Source organism: Melospiza georgiana, chromosome 4, assembly GCF_028018845.1.
Source record: "Melospiza georgiana isolate bMelGeo1 chromosome 4, bMelGeo1.pri, whole genome shotgun sequence".
In the NCBI taxonomy this organism is placed as follows: domain Eukaryota; kingdom Metazoa; phylum Chordata; class Aves; order Passeriformes; family Passerellidae; genus Melospiza; species Melospiza georgiana.
In genome coordinates this window covers 42547773-42560049 of record NC_080433.1, presented here as the reverse complement: position 1 = coordinate 42560049, position 12277 = coordinate 42547773, and the positions used below count along the sequence as shown (strand labels likewise).

General features: G+C 40.3%; 1 protein-coding gene across 3 annotated transcripts in view; it reads right to left on the bottom strand.

Moving 5' to 3' along the window:
- The window catches only part of PPP1R12A (protein phosphatase 1 regulatory subunit 12A), a 113591-nt gene that overhangs the window by 56247 nt on the left and 45067 nt on the right, over positions 1-12277 (bottom strand). The gene's annotated exons all lie outside the window — the stretch shown is intronic.

The window sequence follows — 12277 nt, the reverse complement described above, 5'->3', positions numbered from 1 at the left end:
TATACAAGAACACCAAGGTTCCAAATTCAGCATTGGAACCAAAACTGCAGAAATTCAAGTGGGCCTAGAATCCTTTCTCCTGCATGATTTTAAGACCAAAGGAGATCAAATCAAATGACTTGAAAAACAAAGTCAAACTCGCAGGGATGTCTTATTGAGGCACTCTGCAAAATGCCATTCCACACTGTCACTCACTGCTGCGCCTCAACATTCTGCCTCTGAGCATTTAAAACTGAATAGAGACTGGCACAAGAAAGACAGGCTTCTGTGATGGCAGTTAAATTTAAATCAAATAATGAAAAAACTCATGCACTTCTAAGGTTATGCTGCTTTGCAAAATCCAGAAGACTTTCACTCACATCTTCCTCTTCTGAAAAAAAAAGTGCTGCAGCACTTTTTAAAAAGGAATGCTCCCCCCATAAGCATACCATCAGCTAGTAGCAATGCAAAACACAAAGTTAAATCAGACCAATTAGGGTTATTTAGCATAACTAGACAATTATTTACTCTGAAATACATGATGATTTTAAGACAGCTAATATCAACAAGAGACCCGAGGTAAATTTCTGATTTTTCTCTTGCAGAACACAAACCCCAGGAATTTCTGATAGCTAGAGATGCTTTAAAAAATAACAACAAAAAATAGGTGAGAAACAAATGGCCAAAAGATTTTAAGCAAATAGAAGGGAGACATTTATTTTCAATTTTCATCAGGATAATCCAGACTAAAGCATGTATTTTTTTTCTAAATAATTAGCCAGTTTTCAAAGACAATTTTTATGTCCTTCAATATGCAATAGCTCTTGCAGATAGCATCAAATCCAGCTTCTGATTCTCTCCCATGAAGCTCTTATGAAAAGCATCTTGGACTGACACATCATTGCTTCAAAATTGTCAAATACTCCCAAAGCTATCAAAGTAGTCAAACAAAAAATAAAATCTTCCTATGTAAACATCACTTTCTATCACTCCTAAATATTGTACCTATAGAAAAAATACATTTATGATTGGGAAGCCAACATTCCACAACATACCAACACACCCCTGAATTTTGCACATAGCCGGCTGTTCCCAGCCTCCACTGCTACTTGTATGCCCAAGGAAGCACATTAAGTAGAATCTCATCAGTCTTCCTTTTTGGTATGCAGGAGCATAAAAGAAACAGTGTAGATAACAGTATCTGGTTAGTTTTAGTCCTCTTGTGCTGCAAGAAACCTCTGAAAGAAGCCAGCTCTAGAAATATTTGTACGTAGGTGGCCAGCTAAACTTAAAACGCAAAGATGGAAAAGGAAAAATTCCTACTTGCAGCATCTGAAAGGCAACTGAGCCTTCACATATGCCTTATCCATATAGAGGGAAAGACATTTGAGAGGTGGCAGAGCAATGTTTAGGTGAAAATAAACAGTGAGCGAATCAAGTAAAGTCAAAAACACGAAGAAAGCCATATAGGGAAACATATGGCCTATTCCAAAAAAAGAACAAACCAAAAGCCAACCTACCACAAAAAAACCTGCAAATGAAGCAGCACCCAAGAAAAAACTGAAGTGGAGCCTGACATTGCCAGGAGGAATAAAGGGCAAAAATTTCAGCAGGAATGACATGAAGCAAAACAAGAAGTATTTTTAAAGTGCATATCAAATGTTATTTTCATGATGCACTGCATGAACGAGCATTCATTTTGAAGCTTGCAGCATATTGTGCAAAAGTGAAGGCTGAGTATGAAAAATGCCTCACTGCAGCTGCAGAGGTCATACTGTAACTCCAGCTGAAAACACCGTGCTTGGAATGCTTTCCCATAGCAAGTCTCCAAGCATTTGTGGTGATTTACCTAACCATCATCAAGGTGAACAACTGGGATTGAGTTCCAGGGGTTGAGAAGAAGAGGTAACAGCAGCATGGAGGCAGAAGAGGAGGAGGGAGAAGGAAGACCATGCTGCTTCCCACTTTCCTCAGCTAAGAAGAGGTGATCCCACCATCCCTCCAGCCTTACTGCCAAAAGCATCATTGCTATATTTGGGTATGGCAGCATCAAAAATAATGATTTTATCTGTTGACTTCTATTTCAGCAGAAGTTATGAGTATGGACTTAACAGGCTTCTTTTTCTCCAACAGCCACATGATTGCATTTATATCAGAAAAATTTAAACCAAGATCAATTCATTTCCTGTGTTAAAAAAGATGTTAGTATATACATAACTACTACATCACAGAACTTATCTTACTTGTAATTATATTACATAACAATATAGTAAGCAGACCTCTCTGTAAAGCAACACTACTATCACAGTTGCAGTTTCTAGCATCACTCAGTAGTACTGAACTTAGTCTGACCCCCATTTAGATACCAGCAATCTGCACTTCATGGCAATTGTTTACATGTTCAGTCTGCTTTGAATTTCCTTGAAATCAATCTTTTTCCAAAAGAAAGTCCTACTCTTAATTCAAATGTCTCAATCATTTGATGAGCAGTATCTTGTCTGTAAAAGAGGTTTCAAATAATTACTTTTCTATACCTTCTTCTTGTCAAATCCACTGTTTATAGAAAACCCTCACACTTGTGTGTCTTAGCGTCTGAATTGTACCCAAATAACCCACTTCCATCAATGCACAGCAGCCCTTATGGGTCGAGAGACACCATGGCTACATCTACATGCATTTTAGGAGAACTCAAACATCTTTTACCCTGCCTCAGTCAGGGGTAAGACTAGAAAACCACACACAGATTATGGTCATTTGCACTGAAATGACACAGTTTAGGATAGCCAACAAAAGACGTGGCTTTAAGACAGGATAGCTAGGTCATAAATTGTTTTGGTGTCACTAGAAAGTCTACTGTATTGTGACAGAATAGGGTCAAACTCACAACAGATAAACCACTCAAGTAAAAGCTGCAAGAAAATCAAAACTGAGATGCAAAGAAGTGGCAATCTATACCACAACCTTGTTTTCTCCTAGAACACAATCCTCAAAACCAACTTTGTTGCAAGTTAAATTATTTTTATATCAGATAACTCAATAAATACTATATTCAGTGGTCAACAGCACTAATAATTCCATAGATTCCACAGTGTACAGAGGATCTATCATTGCCTCTGTCATACAGCAATTTTGAACTGGTTGATGAGGCCCCTCACACGTGACAGTACACCACACTCACCAAGCCTTTGTGCAATTCAGAACTTGGTTGCCCATGAATATAATATATCTAGACCTGTTCTCCCATGTTCTAGTCCTACCTAGAAAACAGGAGTTTACTGGTGCAATGGGCAGATCCAATCTATCAGCTGGGAAGGATCTGAGTGCTGTTCCTTGTGAGTCTATACAATCTCTCGGGTTTCCATATCTATCACTCTTCTGTATATGTTCTTTTCCTTATGTACCACCTTCAGCTTCAGAATTAGATGTAAGGCATCTACTTTGAATTGTTCTCAGAATACCAATAAAACCAATGTTTTGTGAGAAATAAGTAAGATCTCTCCTATTTCACTTCTCAATACATAATGGTTTTTTAGACATCAGCTCCATTTTCAAATTCTTTTTCAGCCAAATACTAAGAGAGCATTACAATGGGCATCAGTTCCTTGACTTTCATTAGATTGAATGAACTGCTAAACTGTATTAAAAAAAAGATATTTCCCATTAAATTGTGTTCCTGAGGAAGATATCTCTGAACCTAATTTCTATTACATTTACCCTTAGAAGAACAGGAACACTTAAAAAATACTAATACATTAACTAAAAATATTTAGGGTCACAAACAGAGATGCACACAGTAAGCCAATCTGAAGAAAGGCAGCTATAGAGCACACACTTTGTACATACTACAGTGACCAGCTCTCCTTGACTCCCTCACCTGAACGAACATGTATGAAAATCACTTAAGTGCTATAGTTTCCTCTAACCCATCAACCATATTTTACTGTGTATTTCCGTCAGCTGGGTTTTATCCACACATCGGATCACAGCTACACAGTAGAAAAGATTACACTCTACCACATAATGACATGATTTCAAAAAGGGAACTTCACCACCAACCTTAACAATCTCATTAGCATTTCATTATTCTTAGGACATACTTACATGCAGCAAAAACATGCTGGAAACAGGACACTACCACAGTACATCTTCATAAAAGAAAATGCCAACTGATACTACCTCAGTGATCTTCTCCCAGTCTGTCCACTATTTTATCTAACAGAATTTAGCTTTATCATTGTAGATAATTAATGCAAGTTTGGAGAAGAAGGAATTTTTATGTTGCACAGAGCATCACAATTTGACTGGGGGCGGAGAGTAGGGGACACGTTTTTTCCCCAATCTGTTTTTTCACAAAGAAGACAACAAATGGAAATTAATTGTAACAATCTTCTAAAGCCTGCAGCGACCTTTTCCCAGCTCTCAAAACCAACACTTGCAGCTTTACCAATATCAACTTGTAAGAGTCAGTCATTCTTCTAGAAGAGATGTTTTTCCTTGGCTGGGAATATATCTTCTTTCCCTGTTTTTATTTTATCACATGACTTGTTTTATCCTTCTGAAGTCCTCTTCTCATTTTCTTGAGTGGGCTGTATGATGTTTCATCTTTGCTTCCTTTTACTTTTAATTCTACACCTCCAGTCAGCATTTCCTACTATTTAAATAAACAGTTTGGATCCTGACAAAAACATCCTTTCACCTTCTAGCCTCTCTGTAAGATCAAACCCCATACCAGTTTGCATCATCAGTTTGCATGTGGTTTACCTCAGACCACAAGCTTTACCTTGTTGTTCAAAAATCCAAATTTCCAATTATTCTCCAAAGATCCATATCTGAATGTATCACTAGTAATATCACTGCCTACTCAATTAAAACCATAACTTGTAACCAAGCTGAAGGAGATAGGAGCCATCCCTGACATTTTTATTAGTGTGCTTTGCATAAGCAATGTTTTGCTCTTTAGGATTAAAATAGGTTACAGCAAAAGAGTTTAGATTAAAAACTCACTAATAAGTAAGAAATAGCTTCAGATGATCAAGTTATTAAGACTTTGGGAGAAGATGGATTAAAAACAACTGCTATGAAACATACTTTCTGGCACTAACACCCTCAGATATCATGAAAGAACATTGGACAGTACCAACTGGTTCAGGCTCATGAGCTGGGAGATGAACCATGGGACTCCACCACTGAACAGGCAGCTCTACTCAGCCAGGCTTCCAATCAGAAGTAGAAGACATGTCTGAAAAGCAGCTTAGACTTTTTTTTTAACCAGCATATCTATGCCAAGTGCTGCTGGCAAGCCAGGTCAGCTCAGTGATCAGAAGAGAATAAAGCCTCCAAAGCCCCTGAAGGCTATTCTTATGCATATAGCTCCCACATTGGTGTGTGATCATTAGATAACGCGAGGGAAGGTGGAGGAGGCAAAACCAAGGGAGGAAGTGAGTATCTGCCTGTTTCTGCAATAGTCTCAAGTTAGATCACTCTAATCATGTTGCCAAATTCTCTTGACTACCAGGCAGCACCCACAGCAGTCCCCCCAAGGCAATTAGAGCTGTAAGAAAACCACCTATCACTGAACACACAGATATCCAACTACAGGTGTGCAGGACTGTCTCGAAGTCCTCTGTCTATCAGACAAGGATCACTCATTTAGTCTTAATGGACTGTTACCAAAATAGGGAGATCCTGGGACAATGGTTTGCAAAGGCTTCAGCAAACAAGTTTGGCTGGGTTCACTTTCAGGTGTCTGGAGTCTGAAGAACAGATGGGCGTCAGCAGCAAGCCTGAGGTTACACACAAGCCTGTTAAAGTCTGCTTTAAATATTAGGGGAAGGAAGGGATATATAACATAGGAAACTTTGGGCAGAAAGGAAAAGTCAGGATTTTACAGCAACAGAGTTGGTCAAGCTACTATTCTCTTCCTAAATAAGCTGAGGAGACTCTGAACTTGAGATGTTTTTCTGTTTCTGACTGTAATCATATGCTCCAGCCTTCAAAACCTCTTAAATAAAGAAGGAATATTTTGAAACTGGGCTAAGTCTTAGGATTAGTATGGGTATCAAACTACAGGTATCAAACATGCTTCTCCAACATAAAAGCTACCTAAAAGAGTCAGTGCAAATATCCAGTTAACATCAAGCCCATCTCCAAACATAAGATCTCCAAGGAGAACTAAAGCAGAGCAAATACATGCTACTTTTCATATAATACCTTTCCAACTACTGCTATAGACTTCCTCAATCAGATTGCATTTGTATGTATGTATCCTGCCTTAATATTTTTTAACATATCCACCCTCCATAGATTTGTCATCCCTTGAACCCATGAGGAATTTCAGTATCTCCAGCAACATTTGTCAAACTGCTTGTAATACCTACTGCATGAAGGTATGAAAATGCTATTCTTCCTTCAGCAGACATCTCTATCCCCCTTCAGTTTTTGGGTGTTTTTTTTGCAACAAAACTGTAACTGTCACTGACTTTATGTTAGTTTTGAAAAACATTTTTCTTATACTTCTTTGAAGATGCATCTTTCATTCTGGGTAAAATGAAAAAGCATTCTTATTTAAGTAGTAAAACTGCATAGTAGCCTCTGAGCAGTTGCAAACAAGGTTCAAAATACATCAACTACAAACTCACAACTAGGCAACCTACAAACCCCACAAGAAAGTAATTTTTAACACAGACTAATTATTGAACGAAAGAGAAATTTCTGCTACTTCAGATTTTTCTTCATCTGGTGCAATACACAGCAGAGAAATAAAAAAGTAAGCATTTTAAAAATGTTTCTTAAATGCCACTTTTGCCCTCCCCCATTACTTATTTTGCATTCAAAAAAAGTTGTTCATTCCCTGATACTGAAATAATATACGAACTTTTCAACCACAGAAAAGCTCTATCAGACAAAATAATTCCTTATACACAAGAAAACAACTGTATAAAGGCAAATTCAAGAGTCCTACCCATTAAATAGCATCTTAAAGAATGCACACAAAATTTCTGTTTAAGTCCTGTATTCAAGTTAGTTTCTTTTCACGTAACTATAATTTTACAAAGCATTTAATGTTGACTTCTTAATTTAAACTAATCCATTAGCGAAAAAAAAGCTTGCTTGGGTAAAGCTTTCTGTGTACAAAAAAAAAAAAAAGGAGAACAGAAAAGAGAATATACTATACAAAATCCACCTATTATGGAAATGTTGAAGAATTTTGATTTAAAACATGTTCATAGTACAATTGTTTGCAAGGTGATTTCCATAATCTTAAACTAGATGAACAGCAATCTAAATAGACAATTCTAAAATTAAAGTATTCAAAGAATTTCTAGTAAGTTGAAACACTCAATATTTACAAATGTCAGAAACAACAGAAGCAGTTGCCTTCCATACCAGAAATTTTACTTTTACAGCCGGACTCCCCCTTTGCAAGCAGCTGACACACTGTTACACACTAAACCATGTTCTTTGCTGTATTTCAATTGAAGTGGCCTTCTGTAAGACAAACATTTCTCAAAGTGGAAGACGCATTTTTTTAGAAGAGACAGGAAACACAGTCAAGACAAAATGGCAGTTCTGAAGGAGCAGGAAACTGAAATGGCACAGGAGATACTGCTGGGAGAAGCTGTCACAGGAGTGGTGAGCCCAGGGGAGGATAACAGGGACAGGGAATACACCTGCAATGACAAACCCACTGACCAGACAGTACAGAGCAAAATAAAATCCCAGCAAGTGGGAGGCCATGTCACATACTCACTCAGCTCACTAGCAATTAGCATGGGAACAAGGCAAAAATATTGCTGAAGTGATGGCTCCCTGAGATATCCAGAGGTTTTTTTCAGAGAAGCTTCCTACCACCTCCATGATCTGTACTTCTCACAGATCTCCAGCACATGGAGAGCACTCACTGAGGAACATCTGAGTAGCAGCAGGGACTACTTAAAAGTAAAGTGTATATTACAGGTCATATATAGACCTTATAGCAGCCTTCTTGTACCTAAAGGGGCCTATAGGAGAGCTGAAGAGGAACTTTTAACAAGAGCATGCAGGGACAGGAAAACGGAAAATGGCTTCAAACTGAAAGAGGGAAGGTTTTGATTAGATATTAAGAAGAAAATCTTCACATCTACAGGACAAGCAAGGGATCAGGTGCACACAGCATGGGTTTAGGAAAGGCAGGTCCTACCTGACCAACCTGATCTCCATTCTGTGACCAGATGACCCACCAACTGGATGAGAAAAGCTGTGGATGTTGTCCACTGAGATTTCAGAAAAGCTTTTGACTCTCTCAGCAGTCTCCTGGAGAAACTGGCTTCTCATGGCCTGGTCAGGCACACTCTTTGCTGGATAAAAAACTGTCTTGCTAGACGCACCCAGAGAGTGCTGGTGAACAAGTTACATCCAGCTGGGAGGTGGTGTTCCCCAGGGCTCTGCACTGGGGCCAGTCCTGTTTATTATCTTTATGGATGATATGGACAAGGGGATCTAGGACACCCTCAGTCAGTAAGTTCAGCAGGAGTGTTGATCTGCTGGAGGGCAGGAAGGCTCTGCAGAGGGCTCTGGGCAGGCTGGATCAGTAGGCCAAGGCCAACTGGATGAGGTTCAATAAGGCCAAGTACTGGGTCCTACACTTGGTCCCAACAACCCCATGCAGTGCTGCAGGCTGGGGACAGTGGCTGGGAACTGCCCAAGGGATAAAGCAGCTGGGAATGCTGGTGACAGTGGCTGAACATGAGCCAGCTGTGCCCAGGTGGCCGAGAAGGCCAATGGCATCCTGGCCTGGATCAGCAATAGTGTGGCCAGCAGGAGCAGGGCAGGGATTGTGTCCCTGTACTTGGCACTGGTGAGGCCACACCTCGAGTGCTGTGTCTGGTTCTGGGCCCTTCACTGCAAGAAGGACATTGAGGTGCTGGAGAATGCCCAGAGAAGGGCAACAAGGCTGGGGAAGGGTCTGGAGCACAAGTCCTGTGAGGAGTGGCTGAGGGAGCTGGGGTTGTTTAGCCTGGAGAAAAGGAGGCTCAGGAGAGACTTCTCTCCACCTCCCTGAAAGGAGGCTGTAGCCAGGTGGGGGTTGGTCTCTTCTCCCTGCTGACAGGGACTGGACAAAAGGAAATGGCTTCAAGCTGAGCCAGGGAGGTTCAGGTTGGACATGAGGAAGAATTTTCTCGCTGAAAAGGGCAGTTAAGCATTGGAACAGGCTGCCCAGAGAGGCTGTGGAGTCACCATCACTGGAAGCATTCAAGAAACAACTGGACAGGACAGCTTTATGGTCATGGTGGTATTCAAAGGTTGGACTCGGTGATCTTGGAAGTGTTTTCCAACACAAATGATTTTATGGTGAAACACCAGAACAGTCTGCCCAGAGAAGTCGTAGACCCCCCATTCCTGGAATTGTTCAAGGCCAAGTTGAACACGGCTCTGGATAACCTGATCTAGTTGTAGACGTCCCTGCTCACTGCAGAGGGGTTGGACTAGTTGACCTATGAAAGGTCTCTGCCAGCTCAAATACTCTGTAATTCTAGGATTAGAATTAAAATCTCCTAGTTCAGTTGCTTTCTTAAATACCATTTTAGATTTTGAGACATGCAAGCCTGAAATAATCTTTCCCCATATTTGGATGATTTAAAAGAGTTGAGCTATCTCAATAAGTAAATTTCAACTAAGACAAGGAAGGGAGGGGAGGAAGTGGAGGAAGTGGAGAAAGTGGAGGAAGGGGAGGGAGGGGAGGGAGGGAGGAAGGAAGTGTCGGAAGTGTCGGAAGTGTCGGAAGTGTCGGAAGTGTCGGAAGTGTCGGAAGTGTCGGAAGTGTCGGAAGTGTCGGAAGGAAGGAAGGAAGGAAGGAAGGAAGGAAGGAAGGAAGGAAGGAAGGAAGGAAGGAAGGAAGGAAGGAAGGAAGGAAGGAAGGAAGGAAGGAAGGAAGGAAGGAAGGAAGGAAGGAAGGAAGGAAGGAAGGAAGGAAGGAAGGCCTAAGAAAACTTTAGATGGCAGCCGAAGAAGCAGAAACAAGATTGCCAAGTCCCCAGTTTGAGAAGCACTACAAAGCTGTGCAACAGGCAATTCCACGGGAAGATGAGAAAGGGAAGCACATGTCAGACTTTCCCCAGCCCTTTATTAATAAAGGTAGAAAACAACAGAACTCATTCCCTGAGTGTCTTCTCTCTCGCACAAAAATAGGTGCTAAAAGTACAATACATCAGATTCAGTCACAAACATGCACACACACATTCTCATGCCTCCCAGGAATGCATCCTCACTAAAGGAGATGCTGCATCCAACACATACTATGGACTAAATAAAAACAAAATTTCTAATCTCTGGTATTTTACTGTATCATCCTTTCACCTTCCCCCACAGAATTCACAGAATCACTGGGTGGGAAGAGACCCTAAAGATCATTGAGTCCAACCCATGCCCTAACCTCAAGTAAACCATGGCACTGAGTGTCACATCCAATCTTTTCTTAAACACATCCAGGCATGGTGACTCCACCACCTCTCTGGGCAGACCATTCCAGAACTTTATCACCCTTTCTGTAAAAAACTTCTTCCTAATATCCAACCTGTATTCCGCTTGACGTAGCTTGAGACTGTGTTCTCTCATACTGTCAGCTGCTGCCTGGTGAAAGAGACCAATCCCCACCTGACTACAGCCACCTTTCAGGAAGCTGTAGGGAGTGATAAGGTCACCCCTTTTCTCCAGGCTAAACAGCCCCAGTTCCCTCAGTTGTTCCTCACAGGGTTTGTGTTCCAAGCCCCTCACCAGCCTCATTGCCTCCTCTGGACACGCTCAAGCGTCTCAATGTCCTTCCCAAACTGAGGGGCCAGAACTGGACACAGCACTCAGTTTTGCTTCAGCTGTAAACTGTGGTTTCTAGAATTCATTTTTGTAAATTATTTGAAGATGAGATTGTGGAGAAGCAGTCTGAAGAAGATCTAAACTCTATGGGCACCATCAGCTATAAATACTGCTCCATTCACATCAGGTTCCCCTTCTCAGCTGTATATGGAAATTTGTTTCAACAGCTTATCTTCGAAACTCCACGCACCTCAGAATCATTGCTCTTCCAACATCTTAGATTCTCACATCCCAAAGGACTACAGTTCAATAACACTGTTTCTCTAAAGGCTATCTATAGAAAATATGCAGAGTGGTTCTGCTCCAATCTGAGAGAAGGAGAACCAGACAGATCTCAGATATTCAAGTCAATAGTGAAAAACTGTTCAGTGGACAAGGGACACTGCTCACTCTTTCCCAACTAAGTGCCTGTGTTCGGCTGCAATGCCAAATCAAGATCATTTAACTAAACTTTGTCCTATTGTAGAATAAAGGCAGGTGTTTCACTTCCACTTAACTGTAGAAAGGCCTATATTATCTCAATTTGCAGGGAAATTCTTTAGCCAAGTACAGTATAATAGTATAGCCAAGAAGTAAACACTTCCAGTACTCATGCAAGGGGGACAACAGCATCAAACATCAGCATAGCGTAGAAAGGCAGATTACAAAGTTAGTGGCCACACAGTGCCCCAGGTTATACAAAGGATATGCAAAGGATGTCCCTCTGTGAACATCTCAAAAAAAATTCCAGGGAAAATTATATACTAGAGTCTCCAGAATTTTTCACTTCTCTCTAGACTGCAGCAAGTAAAACTCTCAAACTCACAGAACAAATTCACAATTTTCATTCTTCACCACTGCAATTAGTACATCATTATATGATAAAACACCGCTTTCTATTTTATCCAAATCTTACATTGGATCAGATGTCACAATGAGTTTGGTAAAATTAATGAATTTTGTGTTTACCCAAAGGGTTTTAAAAAAGACTTTATTAATTGCTATCAAAAATTTTAATTTTAGCACACCTTCAGTGGCCCTCAAAAGACTTCAAAAGTAGTAAAACCACTCCTGGAACTCAGTAGTGAGTAAGCTTTAACTAACACTGAAACAGGCATCCAGCTTTTATTGTAGGCTTTTGCTCCACAGCCAAAAGAACTAGCCAATTGTTCTATACCATTGCTGAAAAACAAACGTTTCAAGACTGCAAATACAACTGTAAAACTTATCTCCTACATACAGACTTATCTGAGGATAATATTTCAGACTATTAATAAATGTAATTTGGAACATTGTCCCTGTGCCTTCCCCTAGAAAGCCTTTCTACAGAAAAAAAATAATATAAAGAAATAATCTGCCAGTCATAAGCAGTCTTATGTTTGTTTGTATCTACCTAGTATGCAATGTAAAAAAACTAGAAATAGAAAATGCAACACACAAAGTTATAGACGTAGCACACTTCACAATCAAC